The 20,420-nt window shown below is 41.0% G+C and overlaps 1 long non-coding RNA gene across 1 annotated transcript in view; it reads left to right on the plus strand.

Moving 5' to 3' along the window:
• Positions 1-18,753: 18,753 nt before the first annotated feature.
• The window catches only part of LOC117364343, a 66,836-nt gene continuing 65,169 nt past the window's right edge, over positions 18,754-20,420 (plus strand). The window contains exon 1 of the long non-coding RNA XR_004540217.1: positions 18,754-18,887. This is a non-coding gene — a long non-coding RNA (uncharacterized LOC117364343). The remainder of the gene's footprint in view (positions 18,888-20,420) is intronic.

Genomic DNA, 20,420 nt, shown 5'->3' on the forward strand with positions numbered 1-20,420 from the left:
CCTGGTTTAAATGGTAATGGTATATTTGCAGGGGGAATTGCCTTGAAACAGCCCCATGGGGGAGAACCCTGAATTCATGTCAGCTTTGACAGAACCCCTGATGTTATTGAGATAAATGCTGGGCTCTCTTAACTTATTTTCCATTGACCCCTCCTTTTACAAAAACGTAGCGTGCTTTTTAGCGCCGGCCGTGGTGATAACAGCTCCGATGCTCATAGGAATTCTGCCAGTAATCTTTGCAGGGGGGGGGGAAGTTCTCTGCCGCAGCCGCTAAACTGATCACGGCAGGGAGATTCCCTTACCGCGATCAGCTCAACGACAACCCAATTCTCTAACCTGCGCCTGTGACATGGACGCAGGTTAGAGAATCGTAGTGTTAGGCAAGCTTAGGCATCTGTCCGTGAGGACAGACGTGATTTTAGATAGGACGCCCGTGTGCGATTCTCAAAAGACGCTTAGGCGGCTTCTGAGACCGGGCGTCCTATACAGAATCTGGCCCAAAAAGTGTATCTGAATTCAAGAAAGCTTGGGACAAGTACGTTGGATCTCCAAGGGAGAGGAAGGGGGTAGAAGATGGCTTGGTTAGGCATACCAAGGCCCTCTTTTACAAAGGTGGCTAAGCATTTTAGCGCGCGTTTAGCGTTCTCTAAATCAACGCATGCGCTAACCGCTAACGCGTCCATAGGATAACATGCACACGTTAGCGTCTAGCGCTCGCTAAAAAGCATAGTGCGCCTTAGTAAAAAAAGTGGGTAAATAAGCTATATGGTCTTTATCTGCCTTCATTTTTCTCGGTCTCCATGGACTTGTTTCCTTGTAGTCCTTCAATAACCTTACACAGTTCTCCTAAAGAGGTGATCTAGGACATGTGTCTGAACACAAGAGATCCTAAGCTTTTCCATCACTGGTCTTTCCATTCCCTAGCTGCAGTCATACAAACAGGTAATGAAATCGCAGGTTAAATGGAGCTGCCTTGTGTGAGCTGATTGAGCTGCCTCGGGTGAGTGAAACCATCAAGACTATGTTTATTCCATTCCTATAGCAATGCTGCTTAACTTGAGGATTAGCCATAATAGCTTGTCTCTGGATCTCAATTATTTTTTTTTTTTTTTTTAATCTGAGGCAATATAATTTCTTTCTAAGAGAAGAGAGGAGTGTAGAGGGAAGAAATCAGTCTGACCTTCAGAGGGTGGAAGAAGGGGTTAGGATGTGGGTTTCTGCCAGGCAGCCTACGGCAGTTTCACAGTTCAACCCAAATACCACTGCTCAGTATAAGACAGTATGATCTTAGCATTAACACTGGGCTGGAAGAATTCACAAACTATAGCAAGATTAAAAATAAAAATGAATTAAACAGAGCACGGGGGTTTGGATCTAATTTAGAAAAGAGTATTTCAGTGTTTCAAGATCATTTTTGTACAGTCTGGTTTCCACTTTTTTTTTTTTACCAGAATAAAATTGTTATTGATTGAATGATAGAATAGAAAAACTATGGAGTCCTTTTACTAAGGCGCTAACCGATTTAGTGTGCGCGAAATGCTAAGGCGCCCATTATATTCTATGCATTATATTCTATGAGGCCTTAGCATATAGGGCCTCTTTTACGAAGCCATTTGGCGCGGGCCGCTGCGGTAACGACCCCGAAGCCCACAGAGATTTAAAGGGCTTCGGGGCTGCTGCCACGCAGCAGCCGCTAGTGCGGCTTTGTAAAACAGGCCCTTAGTGTGCGCTAAATTGGTTAGTGCGCCTTAGTAAAAGGACCCCTATAATAATATTGTATGTTTGAATTTTAAATGTTGTGAACTAAAAAAGAGGCGAATCACCCGGCATACTCAGTAGAAAAGCAAAGGGATTCAAAACATGGATGCAACTGAACCAGCTGCTAGACCAAACAAAAAAGTTCCCTTGCAAACCTTTTTTAAAAACCTTAAATAATACACATATAGAAACAGTTCAGCATCAGCTTATTCTCATACATATCTTAAGCAAATGCTTTCAAGCTTTGTATTCCTTGTTTTATCTTTTAAATGTTATATTTTGCAGATAATTTTGCAGATAATTCCTGCATGTTAAGCATGTTTTGCATGATGAAAATCACGCCTATGCACCCCCCCCCCCGGAAGGTCCCTCCTCACAGAAACTGCCCGCAAACGGTCCTACAGCCACTTCATTCCACACCTCTGGAACCAACTCCCCCCTCAACTCAGACAACAGAACTCATTATTAACATTCCGCAAATTGATAAAGACCCTCCTCTTCAACTAAAGATCACCCTCTTTCTTCTCCCCCCCTTAAACCCCCTCTCTCCTCTCTCCCCTGCCTATCTTCTCCCTAAATTTCAATATAGTCCTCTCCTAGTCCTTACACTGACAAACTGTATCTAAACTCATAGAACTGTTCTTAAACTAAACTACTTATATGTAAAGTCTACTCTTAATTTGCTTATTCTCCTTTTATTTAAATTACATCACATTCTTATAGTCCAAACATTTAAACCTGTTGTACTTCTTATATGTCAAATTACTCTCCATTGTGTATGTTCACTTGTAGACCGTTCTGAGCTACTGGGAGGACGGGATAAAAATCTAAATAAATAAATAAAATAAATAAATAAATAAATAAAATGACAGCCCCATCCCCAGGTTGACCAAAGTTAGGCTCCAATATACTGCTGAACTGTGTGGTACATCCGCAAACTATTTGCTTCTTCGTGGGTGGGATCTACTTTTGGGTAAACAAAGGCTGCTTTATTTTGTTTAAGGCCCTAGTGAAAGCTATGAAAATAATCCTGGTATGATGGAAGCTAAATTGGGTCTAATATGGATGTTTCCAAGAGACTTGAAGAATATATAAAAAGGCCTACCACAGGCTAGCTTAAGTATGTCTGTCTTCAATGTTAGCTATTCCCATATGAAACAAAATAAGCTACTATCTTTTTCTAAATCATAAATTTACTTGTGGTAAGAGTCAGGGGTTTTGGTGCACGCATATGTCTTTATTTTGTTTCCTATGAGATCATTGCGGCCAAGAGTTGATTCAACAAGTCTTTGGAAAGAGTGGGGTCCGTGTTTACAATCTATTGATTTAAGGTCAGGGGTGGCAAGCACCGTTAGACCAGGTAGCACCGTGTAAGATTGTTGTTGTGAACAGAGGTGGAGAAAGGAAGAAATGGATGAGTAGTAAGGTTTTGTTAAAATGTAGGGAGCTGCAAAAGATTGAACAGTGGTAGCGTAACATAGAAACATAGAAACATAGAAAAAGACGGTAGATAAGGGCCGCGGCCCATCTAGTCTGCCCACCCCAATGACCCTCCCCTATTTATCTCTGTGCAGAGATCCCACGTGACGAGAGGACTTTACAGTTGAAAACATTTTATGTTGGGAAGTTGAATGAGTATAGGGCAGAGGTACATGTATCTCATAGCCAATATTGCTAGGAACAGCTGAAAGTGGTGTTGAATAATCTTCGAGAACTGTTTAGGGTGGCAAGAAGTTTGGGTACTAATGAATCTGTAGCGTATCCTGTTGTTCCTTTCAGTGGATGAGTTTAAAATATACTTTGAATCTAGGGTAGATTCAATTGTGAATGCTATACCGAAGGTATCTCATGGTGAATCCGCCCTCTTGACTATAGATAGGAAGTGGAGCTGTTTTGAGACAGTAACTGAAGAATTGGTGAGTAGTTTGCTTTAAGCTTGTAGGCCAGCAGATATGACTGGCAATGTTCACCTATAATATTGCAGGATTGGGATAAGAGGATATGTCCTGTTATTGTGCAGATGATGAATCTTATCCTGTGGGATGGAATAGTTCCTAATAGACTAAAAATTGCCACCATTTGGCCGATGATTAAAGATAGGAAAGCAGATGTGGAGGTGACAAAGAACTTCCGTCCGGTGACAGCTTTGTCAGTTCTATCTACAATTATGGAGAAGATAGTATATTTGCAACTGGAAAGTATATGGAGGAAAGTTAGATTCTCGACATCCATCAATATGCCTTCCGCAAATATCATAGTATAGAGACTCCTTTGGTGTCGCTGTAGGATGAATTACGATGTGGATTTGATAATGGGAAAGGATATCTTGTAGTCTTTCTTGATGTATCAGCTGATTTTGTTAGCCTGGACCATGCAATATTACTTAATAGACTTCATGAATGTGGATTTGGAAGAGTTGTTTTCAAATGGTTTAGTTCATTTTTGCAGGGTCGAAATCAAGAAGTGATTGTGAATGGGCAGTTGTCTTGTCAGAGGGTAGTTAAAACCAGTGTTCCAGGAATCAGCTCTCTCTGCTGCTTTGTTTAACTTATATATGCTTCGACTGTGCAGGCTGCTACAACATATAGACTATATGCAGATGATATCCAATTGGTTTTCCCAAGTTGGGGAATCCCTGATACAGTCTATTGGGAAATTGGAAACAGTGATCTGTGAGATTTAAAAAAAAAATGGATGGATAGCAATATGTTAATGTTAAGTGTTTCAAAGACAAATATAATGCTTTCGTTAAGGAATGTAGTAATTAACATTCCAGATTCGGTTCAAATTTTGGGAACAACTATCCATTTCTCATCTGAAGTTCGATATTTAGGAGTGATATTGGATTCATGCCTATCCTTTCAGTCTCACAAACATGCAAGATTTATTTTAAATTGAGATTATTAAGTAATCTCAGATCATATCTATCTGGAGCCAATTATAAATATGTTCTCCAAACAATTGTCTTGCCTAGTTTGGATTATTGCAACCTAGTATTGTTGGGAGTTTCTGTGACTGCAATCCATGCTTTACAAATAACTCATAACTTGACTTGAATCTTGTTTGGAATTGGGAAATACAATCATGTATCTGAATTTTATATTAAGCTGTATTAAGCTGTAAAAATAGAGTTCAGGATACAGTTGCTAACGTATTTGTGCATTCATGGGATGGCACTGAAATACCTGATTGATTGAATTTCCTTATATATACCTTCTTGAAGTTTACGCTCAGTCAATTCCAAGCAGCATCATGGGGTAAAGACCTAGAACAAGTGCTTTCGCCCACTACTTATGAGGAATTTAGGAAACGTCCGAAAACACACCTGTTCCTAAAGTATCTAGACAACTGATCCTCTCTTCTCTCTCCCCTCTATAGCAATTAACTTGTTCTATTGATCACTCTCTCCTCAAAAATGGATTTCCTGTCCTATTAACCCTCTTTCTTCCTCCCCTCTTAAAGTCAATCAATTTGTACCTTTGCTTAATCTTTGTAAACCGCATAGAACTTCACGGTATTGCGGTATATAAGCTGTTATTATTATTAATTCTGGGAATTTGAATGTCCCAACTTTAAAGCAAATGAGATTGCATATGCCTAAAGTTGGTTCATTTTCTTGTGTCGGCCCTGATACTTGGAACAATATGGACTTCAGAGTTTGCAGCTACTCCTGATTTTCCGTAAGGTCCGATTTGAGAGGGCCAGTCCACTGCTGACAGAACTACACTGGCTGCCAGTCAAGTATAGAATTCAGCTTAAAATTGCATGTATGGTTCACTGGGCTATACTGTATATGGAGAATGCTTTACTGGACTAACTTCAGCCAAGTTTCACACTCAAGAATGACTCAGTGCTATAAATTACCTCTTCCCTCTCCACATAAAGTTAGGAGGAAATCACTTTTTGAATCCACCTTCAAGTTTCAAGGCCCCAAAATTTGGAATTGCCTCCCGACTTGCTTATGTCAGACCTCCTCCTATCTTCAATTTAGGAAGGTGCTAAAAATGCATCTGTTTTCATTATAGTCTTGCTATGATTCGTGTGTCTATGTTGCTAACTAAACTAAAACTTAGTTTTATACACCGGGTCATCAACCAACTTGGAGCTTGACTTGGTTAACATTAAGAATAGAGTAATACAAAAGAACAGAACAAAAGAAATCTAATTTGGAAAAAGTAAAATAATTAATTTCCAAAATGTTTGGTGAACAAGACTGTCTTCAGAGCCTTCCTGAAAGATAAGAAGGGGCCTAAGCTTCTTAGCGCGAGTGGCAAGTTACTCCAAAGCTCTGTTAGTTTGTAGGAGAAAGAATAGCTACATTTTCTGATAGATTTGATTTTGCCCTTAAAGGAAGGAAAGGAAAGTTTTAATCTCTGAGAGCTCCTAGCCAGATGAGATCTGCACACATTCCATTCCAAAGGGACAAGAGTGATACAGAGGGTATAAGAAACAACATGGTATGGTATACTTTTTGTATTTTAAGTTCCAATGAATTTTATTTTAAAGGTTCCAATGAATGCATCTTTTAGAGTGGGGTGGTGAGATACTGATGCACAATGCCATGGGTGCATTTGGTAGATTATAGCTGTCAAAACTCAAGTTTTATTAAGAAACATCAGAATAAATTGTTGACAAATGATGTCCAAAGTCCTCAGAGTCATACTCAACTCAACCTTATCATATGAATCTCAAGTATCCAATTTAAGGAAGAAAACGTTCTACAATATGAGAAGACTAAAGGCTCCTTTTACTAAGGTGCGCTAGCGTTTTTAGCTTGCACTGAGGATTAGCGTGCGCAAACCCCGCGCTAAACGAAAAATACTAATGTAAGCTCTATGGAGGCGTTAGCATCTAGCACGCGTGGCATTGTAGCGTGCACTAAAACTGCTAGCGCACCTTAGTAAAAGGAGCCCAAAGACTTATCAGACCCTTTTTTTTTTTCAAGAGCGTCACTTTGCTGTACTAATGTATATGCTTATACTATCCCAGCTGGATTACTATAACTCCCTCTATGAGGGCCTAAACCAGGGGTAGGGAACTCCGGTCCTTAAGAGCCGTATTCCAGTCGGGTTTTCAGGATTTCCTCAATGAATATGCATGAAATCTATTTGCATGCACTGCTTTCAATTCATATTCATTGAGGAAATCCTGAAAACCCGACTGGAATACGGCTCTCGAGAACCGGAGTTCCCTACCCCTGGTCTAAACTCTCTACTCTTCTGAACAAACTACAGAGGATTCAAAACAAGGTGATCAGACTAATATTCAAATTTTAAAAAAGATTGACTCACCTTACTATAAGAACTTACAATGGCTACCCGTCAAAACTTGTATCATTTTCAAACTATCAGGTATAGTGTTCCAAATTCTATATGCAAAAACCGCTGAATCACTCAAACATATTTGTCAATTCCTGGTCAACGTCAACCAGAAAACTAGGATCAGTTCAACTACTCCTTCCATCTCCCAAAAAGGTTAAATACAAATACACATTTGACTCGCTCTTCACTTACCTTGGCGCCAAGACCTGGAACAACCTCCCAACTGACATCAGGATCAAAACATTCTACAACAGATTCTGAAAAAAAATTAAAAACTCTCTTCTTTGAAAGCATAGACACCATAGACAACTAACTTGAAATACCTAATGTCACTAAATCCTATACTCAACTCAACTGTAATACCAGTACAGTCATAGAACCATTACTCTGTTCATAACACTGCCCTCCTCAGACTGCTATAACCTACTTATATTGTAAGTTACCTTGAACCTGTTTAGGCATAGCGTGACTCAGAAATAGTAGATTAGATTAGATAATCAATAAGCTTTCATTAAGTATTTCAAAAACTAATACTCTCTTATTCCCCGGAAAAGAGGGAGCACAATTAATTTCTCCAGTCATCATTGAAAACATCCCACTCTCTATTATAACTACAAAAATTTTAGGTGTCCTTATAGATAATAAGTTAACATTTCGTCCACAAATAAGCGCATTGGTTAAAAACTGTTTTTGTAAATTAAGAATGATTCGATCATTGGCTCCTCTTCTTGATATTAGTTCCCTTAACGTTCTGATCCATTCACTTGTAATATCAAAAATAGACTACTGTAACTCACTTTTAAAAGGAATTTATCACAAGGACTTAAAACGCCTGCAGCTTATTCAAAACACGGCCATTAAGATAATCTCGGGAGCAAAGAAATATGATCATGTTACCCCTCTGCTTCAAAATGCCCACTGGTTGCCAGTCTCACATAGGGTAACATACAAAATCGCCCTTTTGACATTCAAAACTATGCAGACTAATACCCCAGCTTTCATAGATAGAGTTTTGATTCCATACGACCCTCCGAGATCTTTAAGATCTATATCTCAATTTAACCTTAATATTCCTTCTCTAAAAATTATTGGCACACGCCGCACCTCCACTTTTTCTGTGACAGCCCCTACGATCTGGAATGCTCTTCTGCTTTACTTAAAAATGGAAAAAAACTTAAAAAATTTTAAAAGCAACTTAAAATGCTTTCTTTTTAAAGATGCTTTTAACTGAAGTATTGTATTTTAGAGATTAATTTATATCTGTTCTTTTTTTTTAACTACATTAATTCCCAGTCCCTTTTGTGTTTACCTTAAATGTTTCTCCCATTTACTATATCAATTGTATTTCCCCCCCCCTTTTCCTACTTGTGTACATTGTTTGTTAGTCCATAATAACCTAGTATGTATTGTTGTCAGTCTCGCAATTCATAGAAAGTATGTTTTAATTGTTACATTGTTTGTTGAAATGTTATTTTATACTCTGTACAACGCTTTGTAGAATCGAAAAAGCGTTTAATCAAAAAACTAAATAAACAAAATAATAAAAATAATGAAATCTGAAAACTAAATGATAGATTTATAATTTAAAAGTGTCAGTTAAAGGACTTTTAATGCAAAATAATTGTTCAGCAATAGTCACTTTTAGGTAGTAGATGTGAAACCCTGAAAACTAATGCTGAATGCCAAATTGTTGGGTTAAAAAAATTTATGAAAGAAGAAGGAGCAAAAGATTTTCAATGTGTTGCAAATAACCAGTGCACAGATCAAAGCAGTGTGCTTTAACAAGTATGATTCTTTCATATAATAATGTGTCCTCAGCCATGGCTACAGCTCAGCGAAGAGGTCAAATTTTGGATAAATTAACAAGAATAACCAAGAGGCTGATGGAACCTTATCGACTAACATTTAAATGTTATAAACAAAAGCCACGTCAAGTTGTATCAATAGCCTATGAAATTCCTCTAGACTCCCTAGATCAAGGGTTCTTAACCTGGGGTCCGTGGACCCCTAGGAGGTCCATGGATGGATTTCAGGGGGTCTGTAATGTCAGATAAAAATTAACATTTATATTCACTATACAGCCTGGCACTGTTGATTTTTCTTTCAGATAACGAGAGAATAGATGTAGTATTAGTAGTAATAATGATTATAGAAAACGGAGTAGTAGTAGAACTTTTTTAATTTACACAAGAGGATTTGTATTTCATAATTATAATGAGTGGTCATTACTTTTTGCATAAAAAAGGAGTGTTTTGTTTTTTAAAAAAATTTATTTAAAAATGTATATACCGCATACAACTATGCGGTTTTCATATTACATACATAATATCTTGTGCTCCCTACTATCTCCATACATGTAACACAGACATTAACATCCCCCCCACCGATGGATATCAATTCACCAAATCAGCATATATAGGCATATCAGATCAAATTTCAACAGTTAAAGAAGCAGAAAGGCATGAGATCAAACGATCCAATCCATGGTAGATGATGAAATACTAAATCATCATTTTTTAAAATTGTTTTTAAATTTATATATTTATTAATTTTTCAAATTCATCACAAGGTAACCTCTTGTTACAGAAAATCAGAGCATTAATAAGAACATAAGAATTGCCATCTCTGGATCAGACCCTAGGTCCATCAAGTCCGGCGATCTGCACACGCGGAGGCCCCGCCAGGTGCCCTGGCATAGTTTTAGGCCCCATATCACTCTATGCTTTTCATAAGGAGATGTGCAACTAGTTTACCCTTACCCGTATCACTCTATGCCACTCATAAGGAGATGTACATCTAGCTTACCCTTAAAACCTAGAACGGTGGATTCCGCAATTACCTCTTCTGGGAGAGCATTCCAGGTGTCCACCACTTGCCACGTGAAACAGAACCTCCTGATATTTGTCCTGTACCTGTCCCCCCTCAGCTTCAGTCCGTGCCCTCTTGTCCATGCCACATTGGACATTGTAAATAACTGTTTTTCCTGCTCTATTTTGTCGATAACAGAATACAAGTAAATTTTTCCCCCAAAAGAAAACATCAAATTCAGTTTACCAGAGGTATTTCTCAAATCATCATTTAAAGGCAAAATCAGCTTAAAGATAAACAAGTTAAGAATGCAAAGAGATATTAAATCATACATTCCTATCAGAATAGTCAGAGAATGATATTTTCAAATGGAATAAGCATTAGCATAAGAAAGCATTAACAAATAACTGCGTTTTCAACATTTTCTTAAAGTTAATCTTTCCAGTACAGAATCATAAGACACCAGTCAGGGCATTCCAGAGTTTTACACCGGCCATAGACATCATTAATGCTCCAATCCTGACCTGCGTAATAAACATCCAAACTTAATTTCATCCCATTTTCAGATCTAAGATATCTTTTCAGTTTATAAATTTCAAAGAACTCCTGTAGTATCTTTGGAGAAACATGGTACAATGTCGGATGGGCAATCACAAGAATCTTAAAGTGCACTCTTTGTTGCATGGGTAACCAGTGCAATTTTTTTCAGCACAGGAGTTATATGTGAACTCCTTGAGACCCCTGTAATTAATCTTGCAGCAGAATTGTTCAACATCTGCAATGCCCTCAACTTCCCTTTCGCAACTCCCAGGTAGAGTGAATTGCAATAATCCACTCTGCTCAGGATTAATGCTTGAACCATGCTTCGAAAGTTAAATGCAGGCAGTATTGGCTTCAGTCTATAAAGCATTTGAATAACCCACCCTGATCGTTTCCAATATTTGATTTTCCATTGTCAGACAACTATCTAAACACACTCCTAAAATAGTCATCCGCTTTATTACTGGTAATCTCTCCCCTATAACAACCACTTTGTGTATGTCATATATGTATGAGACAATCAAATCTCGATACATAAAGTGCATTATATTCATTGCATGCAAAGTTGTGTTTATGTGAATATTTCATCAGATTCGTAAAGGGGTCGGTGAGTCAAAAAAGGTTAAGAATCAATGCCCTAGATATTTCAGGCTAAAACAGCTCCACCCTCTGGAAGGAGGATTAACATGAAAAAGTCACACATATTCAATAACAGCCCATTATAATCAAGGATTTTTTTCTTATTGGCTTTTGTTACACTGGGAGGCTAATAGTATGCCTCCTAGAGGAAATATTCTACTGGTGCCTAAGGTATACTGTTAAAAAAAATCAGTTGACTTAGAGTGAAATAGAATGGCCATAGGAACAGATATAGAAAGTACACTAACACAATGTACAGCATATTTAAAACATAAAAGTCATTTTGCAATCTTGTAGCATTCAAAAGTGACCATTTTTACAGATTTCTTAGAAGGATGAGGCTGTCATCTGAACAGATGGGCTGCTCAGCTCCATTTGCCTGCCCTTTTGTAAGTTCATTGATTTTAGACAGGTAATTAACTGCTGTTAAAATGGTTCTGTCCTTGAGTGGGTTTAGTGGTTATAAGGGGACTGCAGAAACAGAGCAGCCTCTGCTTCTCATACTAGCACTGGTGTGCTGGCATAACTAGATATATGTGTCCCTGGGGTTCTGCGCATCCATTCCTCTGTGATGCCATTTTCCTTTTCTTTATGCCCTCCCTGGCACCCCCTCCCCCCACTCTCTCTGTAGATTTTGAAGAGAGAGAAGCTTTTGGGGTCAGTCGTTAGTACTCAGAGAACCAGGGGAGGGATTCAAGCCACACTGCAGCACACAGTCTCTGTCTTTTACTCTTTTACACACACATACAAACACACACTGCTTGACTGCTGTATAAATCTCTCTCTTTGACACACAGACACTCCTCAGACACACACACACTGCACTGCTACACACAATCTCTCTTTTTTCACACAAATACTCTCTCTCTCTTTAACATATACACACACACAGCTACACACAATCTCTGCTTTATACACACACAAACACACATACTCTCTCTCTTTCACACACACAAATACCAAAGACACACGCACACTGCTACACACAATCTTTTTTATACACACAAACACATACTCTCTCTTTTACACACACACCCATACTCTCTCTCTTTGACACACACAAACACACTCTCTCTTTGACACACAATACCACAAACACAGACATACTGCTACACACAAACTCTTTTTACACACATACTTTCTCTTTCACACACACAACACAGACACTCAGACACACACACACTGCTACACACACACACAAACACATATACTCTCTCTTTTTCACACACACACACACACACACACTGTTACACACAATCTTTTTTACACACACACACAAACACTCTCTCTTTGACACACACACAATACCATAAAAGACACACACACACTCTCTCTGACACACACATACATACACATACTGCTACACACAATATCACACACATGCACAATAGAATAAAAGGAATTCACCCACCCCTCCAAAGCAGGTGTAAATATCACACCTGCATTTTATTTCATTCATAAATTAGACTACATTAACCCTTGAATTATTTTAAGGACATTATCACATATATTATACATTTTGGTGGTGTCTTCAGAAGCAGCACTCAGACATAAAAAAACATTCCATTCGAGTGCACGCTGCTAAGCTTCCTGATCGGATCACGTTTTTGCTACTTTTGTCTCATGAAACATCTTCTCAACAATGCATTATAATGCGGAGACTTAGAGGGGACATGATAGAGATCTATAAGATCACGAAGGGCATAGAGAAAGTGGAGAGGGACAGATTCTTCACACTTTCAAAAACTACAAGAACGAGAGGCCATTCGGAAAAATTAAAAGGGGACAGATTCAGAACCAATGCTAGGAAGTTCTTCACCCAAAGGGTGGTGGACACCTGGAATGTGCTTCCAGAGGGCGTGATAGGACAGAGTACGGTATTGGGGTTCAAGAAGGGATTGGATGATTTCCTGAAGGAAAAGGGGATCGAAGGGTATAGATAGAGGGTTACTATACAGGTCCTGGACCTGATGGGCCGCCGCGTGAGCGGACTGCTGGGCATGATGGACATCTGGTCTGACCCAGCAGAGACACTGCTTATGTTCTTATTAACTTTCAATTAGCTAGTAATTATAAAGATAGCTGATCTTATAGCTGATCTTCTCTCTGTTCAACTGTCGCATGATTTCTGATATTTGCGCTAGTATCTTAACAAGGCAAATAGGCTCAAACGTGTCTTTATAAAGCTGACCTCAAAAAGGCCCCTGAAAATGTGTTTTGGAAAATGACAGTCGCCGTGCTTCCCCTTGAGAGGGAAGGGATTGAACAGAAGAAGAAATGGTTTAATGCCCTTAAAATGCAAGTGGTTATGATGCGAGCAAGTCCTGCAATAACTCTTTCATGCTGTACCAGTTCAGCCCTATGGAAAAATGTTTGTCTTATCTGCCGTCAAGTCATAGACTTCACTTCTTTCATGCTTTTAGAATACCTTTTACACATTTCCCCCTGTAAACTTAGGGCTCCTTTTAGAAAGGTGCGCTAGCGTTTTTAGCGCACGCACCGGATTAGCTTAGACACGCAGCTCCTGATTGGTAAGGCCCGACTTTAGTGCAGGAAGAGGCGGTCGGAGCATACGGCGAGTGATTTCCTTCACTCGCCGGCGCTCCGGCTGCTCTCTCCTGCCTCTCCAGCTGTCCTCTTCTGGTAGGCGGTCACGGTTGGAAAATACCGCGAATGACTGGGACCGCCAACCGCGAATGTCCGGGGAAACGCTGTACTTTGGTTTCTCCTATTCTAAAAAAAACCCCCAACTGATCTTGATTCTTCTAATTTGCCTAGCAGCTGCTCTATTTTTCCCCCTGCCATGTTCTAACACAGGGGTAGGGAACTCTGGTCCTCGAGAGCCGTATTCCAGTCGGGTTTTCAGGATTTCCCCAATGAATATGCATTGAAAGCAGTGCATGCAAATAGATCTCATGCATATTCATTGGGGAAATCCTGAAAACCTGACTGGAATACTTCTCTCGAGGACCGGAGTTCCCTACCCCTGTTCTAACATGTTGAAATTTAAATTTTTTGTTCCCTCCCTTACATTATTCATCCCCTGACCTTTTTATTTTTATTGTAATCCCTGAGTTCCTCTTTCCCCATGTTCTCAATTGTTTTCCCTTACGTTTTCTCTTCTTTCTGTTCTTACCCTATATCAGTGGTTCCCAAACCCTGTTCTGGGGGACCCCCAACCAGTCGGGTTTTCAAGATATCCATAATGAATATGCATGAGAGAGATTTGCATACGGCGGCGGCGAAAAGGGCAAACAGAATGCTAGGAATGATTAAGAAGGGAATCACGAATAGATCGGAGAAGGTAATCATGCCGCTGTACCGGGCCATGGTACGCCCTCACATGGAATACTGCATCCAGCACTGGTCGCCGTACATGAAGAAGGACATGGCACTACTCGAAAGGGTCCAGAGAAGAGCAACTAAAATGGTTAAGGGGTTGGAGGAGCTGCCGTACAATGAGAGATTAGAGAAGCTGGGCCTATTCTCCCTTGAAAAGAGGAGATTGAGAGGGGACATGATCGAAACATTCAAGATAATGAAGGGATTAGATTCAGTAGATAAAGACAGATTGTTCACCCTCTCCAAAGCAGAGAGGACGAGAGGGCACTCTCTAAAGTTAAAAGGGGATAGATTCCGTACAAACGTAAGGAAGTTCTTCTTCACCCAGAGAGTGGTGGAGAGCTGGAATGCTCTTCCAGAGGCTGTTATAGGGGAAAACACCCTCCAGGGATTCAAGACAAGGTTGGACAAGTTCTTGCTGAACCAGAACGAACGCAGGTAGGGCTGGTCTCGGTTAGGGCACAGGTCTTTGACCTGGGGGCCACCGCGTGAGCGGACTGCTGGGCGCGATGGACCGCTGGTCTGACCCAGCAGCGGCAATTCTTATGTTCTTATGTCGCTTCCATTATATGCAAATCTCTCTCATGCATATTCATTAGGGATATCTTGAAAACCCGACTGCCTGGGGGTCCCCCAGGACAGGGTTTGGGAACCACTGCCCTATATTATTTGTTTTTTGGTTGTTGGATTTTTGTTTTGTTTTTTTTAATTTTATCATAAACCGCTTTGATTTGCCTTTTGGTTTTATATTTATGGTATATTAAATAAATTGAACTTGAACTTAAAACATATGGCCTATTTTCAGTTTTCCTGCTCACTTACCTTCAGATTGACTTTTGTAGGGTTACCGTACATACAGGACAACCTGGACATGTCCTTTTTTTAGAGGACTGTCCAGGCGCCCGGAGGGATTGCCAAAACCTGGCAGTTTGTCCGGGTTCTGGAAATCTTGAACTTTGAGGCTGCGTCTGGAAGCCTTTGGACATGCTCAGCTGTCATTGCGATGACACCATACGCATGCGTGCAGGCATGTGACATCATTGCGTCAACATCCGCGCATGCACAAAGGTTTCCAAATGCAGCCTTCAAGCTCGGGGAGGTTCGTGTGGGGGCAGGGCTGGGGGAGGAATAGGGCTGAGCCGGAGGCAGAACGGGATGGGACTGGGGGCGGAATGGGCCGGCACCAGGCATGCTCTTTTTTTAAAAGAGGAAATCTGGCAACCCTAGACTTTTCTGCACTTTCTTCAGAGAGAATGGCATTTCATCAAATTCATCTACTTTTCACTCTGGACACAATTCCTCTCTGCTCAATTCTCATTCTCCATGACTTCTCAGCCACTCTTAGCACCATCAATCAGACACATTCCTACATCCTTACTTTGTCCTTTGGGTATATCTCTGTTATTACTCCCTCAAGCTTCTGCCTACCTGACTGCAAATTCCAAGTTTTCTGAACGATCCAAGCGCCCTAGACCTCTGTTATAGATCACGTCCCACTTTTTTTTTTTTTACTCATCTTATTAAGTTTTCTTGTACTTTCATGCAAATGGGAATGCACAAGGAAATGTACATTTTCTCTTTTAACTCCAGCTATGTGGAACTCTTAGCCACAAATTGGCTTTTAGCTCTCCATAATTTGACTAGCTGGTGTGCAGGCATGGCAAGGGTTGAATGTTGTTCTTTTTTCTCTTTCTCGTGAGCTTGGGTGTCTCTTTCCTATTAATTAGTGATGTTTCTTTTCATTTTTTAAGCTTATTTTATTGAATGTTTTTAAATTGTAAACTGCTCTGACTCGCGCTGCATCTTAAGAAGTATATTAAGTCTAACAAATGGTAAACTCCTCCTACTTTCAGATATCCTTCTCTCTGCAACATGTTACCAGATTGGACAATCACTATTTCAAATTAAGGAGGTGCTTTACCTCAATAAGCACACATTATTTGCCCCTTAATGTACATTAAATGGCAATAATAAGCATTATATTATTGTAATATACATTAATATGTTACTGTGGGCTACATAATAGTTGCAAAGCATGTAAATGCATACAAAATACCTAATTTTCATGTAAACTGAATAACACCTTACCCATATGGCAGCTTGACCTCTAGTGGCAGTACCATGAAACTACCACTAGGTGGTTGCTGATGTCATTTGGACCCAACACCAGAAAGGACATGGGGAAACTGGGGATCAATAAGAACATAAGAATAGCCATACTGGGTCAGATCAATGGCCCTTCTAGCCCAGTATCCTGTTTCCAACAGTGGCCAATCCAGGTCACAAGTATCTGGCAGAAACCAAACAGTAGCAACATTCCATGCTACCGATCCCAGGGCAAAGAGTGGCTTCTCCCATGTCTGTCTCAATAGCAGACGATGGACTTTTTCTCCAGGAACTCATCCAAACCTTTTCTACCAATCCGAGGGCAAGCATTGCATCCCCTAGACCAGGGATGTCAAAGTCCCTCCTTGAGGGCCGGAATCCAGTCGGGTTTTCTGGATTTCCCCAATGAATATGCATTGAAAGCAGTGCATGCAAATAGATCTCATGCAGATTCATTGGGGAAATCCTGAAAACCCGACTGGATTCTGGCCCTCGAGGACCGACTTTGACACCTGTGCCCTAGACAGTGATTTCTGCAGGGAGGCCAAGGAGGGTCTATGGGAGATGGGGGGGCTCATTGGTAGAAAGGGTGGATATTTGGGAGGTCAGAATTTATAATGGGGGCTTTAGGAGAGGGTTGTGTTTTGAGGGGCTTCAGGGGAAAGAAAAAGATGAAGCTTCTAATACTTGGCCCTATTAAGATACAACCTGGGAACATTGGATTGCAGGTTAGTGGCTTGATACTTCTGGGCAGTATGAATAATGTAGCCTGTGAGATTGGCCATAAGCTTTTCTATTTCATGTTCCACAGGTGTCACTAACCAGTGGTGCTGAGATTCCACAGGGTAATGACTCCCATGGCAAACTAAAGTGGCGTAAAAGCCAGCTCTTATCACATCTTAACAACTATCTCACCAAAACAGCTACCTTAAAGATACTTTTCTTCCCCTCCCTCCACCTTTTCACTTTATAGTTCTACACTCTTTTAATTATGATTTTTATACAACCAAATCTGAGACCGAAATTAGCCACTCAGGGCTCCTTTTATCAAGCCGCGCTAGCGGGGTTAGCGCATCAGACATTTCACCACGTGCTAACCCCCGCGGCCGGCTAAAAAACTAACGGCCACTCAATGCAGGAGTTAGCGGCTAGCGCGGCAGGTGGTATTACGTGCGTTAAACCCCATACCGCAGCTTGACATGACCCCTCAGTTTTGCAGTTTTTGGCAAAACCTAAAACTATCAATGAAACTCCCACACACAAACACATACTCAACCAAAAAGGTTTGCCTCCCTAGCCGACCCCCTTTGCAGTGCCCCCCCTCTCTCCTTCCCCCACAATCACTTTCCCCCATCTCACCCATAGGTCCTCTCTGGATTTTACGATCTGTGCTCAGTCTGTGCTGTATTTAATGATATTTTATAATTGTGTATGTATTTACTGTGACCTGCTTTGTACAACGTGGGATAAAAATCAACTATAGACTACCTGAAGAAGGCTTACTGATCTAATAGCATCTTCGAAACAAATCCCACTCATTCCTGCCTCACGCTGTGCTCCATCGCAATGGCTGCTTCCCATAGCAGCCTGATGAGATTGCCACAGGAGGTCCCAGCAGCCATTTTGTGATTGAAACCAGCATGGACAAGAGCAGTGCCAAATCCAACGTCAAAACTGAAATCCGCTAAGCCTCTAGCATAGTCGGGGCTTCCTGTTTGGTGTGGTTTTTTTATGTGGGGGGGGGGGGGCAGAGAGGAAAGGGTCACTAGAAACCCCTCATGCCACTATCCAGAAGCTAATCAGACACCAGACCGTGCCAGGTAGCTCAGCAGCTGAAGTTGGGACTGCTGTCAGCAGGGAACCCCCTATGAATGCAAAGGAATCTTTGCAGTGCCCCAGAACTGATGAGCAAAGTAGGGAATTGTCCCAGGAGAAAACAATAGAGAAACCTAAAATTCCTCCTAGGGCACAGCCAAGAAAGAAAATGCCTTTGCATAGCAGTACCCAGAAGGAGATAAAGACTCCTCATGCCTGTTTACCTTTTTCTAAGCAGCAAGTGAAAAGCAAGGTAACAGGACTACAAATCCCATCAGGCTGAGGGCAGAGAATTCCTAAAGCCAGGACTGGAACAGTTCCAGTGCCTAGCAAATCCAGAACTGGTTTGAGCCAGCTTAACAAGCACCTGAGCTCAGAATTAGCCAGAACTAAGGGCACACCTGCACTCTAGCACAGACAGTTAGCCACTGAGAGAGAGAAAAAAGGGAGGCAGACATTGAACCACACAGGAGAAACCCAGCAGGAAGAGAGAAGGGAGCCAGACCTTCTCTGTCAGGAAACAGAAATGCATTAGAGCCTTCTACTCCAGAAGGGCAGGTAGGACCCCAAGATTGGGAGGATTTTGTTGAGGACCCATTCATAAATGAAGATGATATAGAAATGAATGAAGCTCAGTGTATGGAAGAAATGAGTGAGGATTTTTCATACGCTTCGAACTTAGGGTATAGCGGTATATAAGAAATAAAATTATTATTATTACTGACCTGGATTTAATGGAGTGGGGCTGAGGAACCGTAGAAAAGTTTGGAGTTTATCAAAGGGAAATTTTGGTGAAGATTCCAGACTAGCCAGGTTGTATTATTTAAAGTCTTTGGCTGAAAGAGGTTTTTTGTTTGGGGTCTTTTTTTCCACTTGTTGTATGGAACTTGCAGGGAAAATTGCACAGCTTAAATCCAAGCAAGACTGAGTTTTGTTTTTTCTGTTATGCTGTTTGAGGCAGTGAATGAAAATTGGTTACTTAAAGCACTGCTGGCCACAGGACCTGGGGAACTCTTTATTCAAAATCTAGTGGGATCTTGGTTGGGATTTTTGTACACCAAAATCTACAGGTTGGGTACAGATCCCAACACCTCTTAGGGTATTTTAGCTAAGAAAACCCCAAGGTGAACTTTTCTTCAGTGAAAAGACTTATAAGAAATCATAGCAGAAGCTGTTTGAAAAAGCCAGGTGGCAAACAGTGGCTGGCCCGGCTAGGGCCTAGCCCAGTGTGGCAGGTGTAGGCCTGAGAGCCTCTGAGAGAAGGCCATTAAAAGGCTGAAATAGAAGCCAGTGGATGGCAACAAGCCAAATAAAGGAAACAAATGGATTGATTTTTCTTGTTTTGTATTTTTGTGCCAGGACTATTGTTTGCTTGTATTTTGGGACTCATTTTTTGAATTGCTACTAACCTAAGGTGACCATACGTCCCGTTTTGAACGGGACAGTCCCGTTTTCAAACCGACCGTCCCGTTATACCGACCCACCGCTTCGGGACACTGAAATGTCCCGTTTTCAGGGACAGCGTCCCGAAGCTGTGTGCGGGGACACCGGGATGGGTGATCGCTTTCCCTCCCTGCCGCGCCGATTCAAAGCCCAGTCCGCCGCCGCTGCTTCTTGCCTTCTTCCCGACATCAAGTTTGACGTCGGAGAGGAAGTTCTGGGCCAGCCAATCGCTGCCTGTCTGGCCCGGAACTTCCTCTCCAACGTCAGAATTGACATCGGGAAGAAGGCAAGAAGCTGCGGCGGCGGACCAGGCTTTGAATTGGCGTGGCAGGGAGGGAAGGAGAGAGGCTGGCAGGCAGCGGCAGTACACGGGCGTGGGCGGCCTAGCAGTATAAAGCAAAAGCTACAACAGTAGAAACTTGAAGGACTATTAAACAATTTTGCCACCAGAAACAAGTTAAAAGCCTTTTGAAAATAGGATCCTTTTTATATGCTAGTTTAAAAAAAAATCATATTCTAAAGCCAGATTTGCATTTATTAAAGTCACTAGGAAGAGTTGGCCTGGAATAAAGACACCACATGGTTCCTAAACTATCTTTTCATTCACTTTTTTGTTACCTGTGATGGCAGGTTAGAAATCTAGACTGT

This window comes from Geotrypetes seraphini, chromosome 7 (assembly GCF_902459505.1).
Source record: "Geotrypetes seraphini chromosome 7, aGeoSer1.1, whole genome shotgun sequence".
In the NCBI taxonomy this organism is placed as follows: domain Eukaryota; kingdom Metazoa; phylum Chordata; class Amphibia; order Gymnophiona; family Dermophiidae; genus Geotrypetes; species Geotrypetes seraphini.